Genomic DNA, 1,638 nt, shown 5'->3' on the forward strand with positions numbered 1-1,638 from the left:
TATATTTTTTTTAATTTGTAAATATCTCTCAGGCAGCTCTACTTCTCTTCATCTACTCTACTGGGTAGAGGATAAAATACATTTTAAACTGGCCTGGTGAAATCATATTATAACTGATTATTCAAGTTACTATGGCTGCATAATCAAACAAAAACTTAATGCTGTAATATAACAGTGGTTTTGTGATTTTTGTGATATTTATGAAATGTCTGGGTCAGAAATTTAGTAAAGGGCATGATGGAAATGGCTTTTCTATGCTCAAAGATATCTGGACCCGTGGTTTGGAGGACTCAAGTGGTGGGGAAAGAAAGGCGATTCAAGTTGCATGGCTGGAAGCTAAAACAACTACATCTGAATGATCCATGTCCAAGATGGCTCCTTCACTCACCTGAGCTGGACTAACTTGAAGACGGATCTCAGTTGAGATTGTTGAGCAGAACAAACTACATGTAAGGCTTGGGTTCTAAGAGGAAGGATCTGGAGACCAAACTTTTTAGGAAAGCAAGATAGAAGCTACAAGGTGTCTTTTGACCTAGCTTTGGAAGTCACACAGCTCTGATGACACCTATTTTGCTTATTACAAAGGAGTCACTATGACCAGCCTGAACTCAAGGAAGGGGACGGAAATTAGATTCTACCTCTTGATTTGGCAATTACAAACTCATATTACAAAAGAAATGTGGAGAGAGAGATATCATTGAGGCCATTTTTATCTGATCTCCACTCAAGTATGACCATCTTAGGAAAGCTACGTTATTATTCTCTTTAATTTACAGCATCATGTGACTCTCTCTAGCACTTATGAAAGTTCCAGTTTTAATTCATCTGTCGTTAATTCTTTAATACCTATCTTTCCCAATAAAGCTCATAGAGAGCAGAAACTGTTTTTCACCCCACCCCCAACTCCAGATAACTGTGTGGATTGTGTTCTATCAATTTGACTATGTCTGGGAACCACCAAGCCACCTTCATAAATAAAAATTTTTTCCAGAAAATTCTCCATGAGCTTTCCACAAGTTCCTCCTTTGTGGTCCCACTTCAGCAGTTCAGCTTCTTGGGTTTACTTGCAAGCTCTCACTTGTCCCTCTACTCTGAATATTTAGGTGAAGAGGTTAGTGATTTTTTTTCTCCGATCCTCCTACTATCTCCTTCCAGACTTTTACGCCCATGGCACTGTTTTAAACGACATTTGTATAAGTTCTATTTCCTATAATAAATCCTGTATTTCCATAATACTTAACAGTGACGGTTTTTCTGACTAATAGGATATCGTTAAAACTTTAACAAGTGCTTGGTACATATTAAGTTCTTGATATATATTTTTGAATAAACATATAAATAAATATCAAGAAATTTATTTTGATTTATTTATATAGAGTCAAGGTAATAATAATTTCAGACAAGAATTATCAGTGGAGACTAAAATTAGAGGATAAAAAGTAAGAAGTAACAGGGTATTTACACAGTCTCACTGTGTGCCACACAAAGTACTTATTCATTACAAAGTGGAAAAATTAACTGTAAGATGAAGAAGCCTGGCAGACTTCACTGTAACCGAGGAACTAAAGTTACCATCACCAGTAATAGAACAAATATACTCCATGTGCACTGCTATGATACACAGAGAGGAACACAACA

This window comes from Pteropus vampyrus, unplaced genomic scaffold, assembly GCF_000151845.1.
Source record: "Pteropus vampyrus isolate Shadow unplaced genomic scaffold, Pvam_2.0 Scaffold22, whole genome shotgun sequence".
NCBI lineage: Eukaryota > Metazoa > Chordata > Mammalia > Chiroptera > Pteropodidae > Pteropus > Pteropus vampyrus.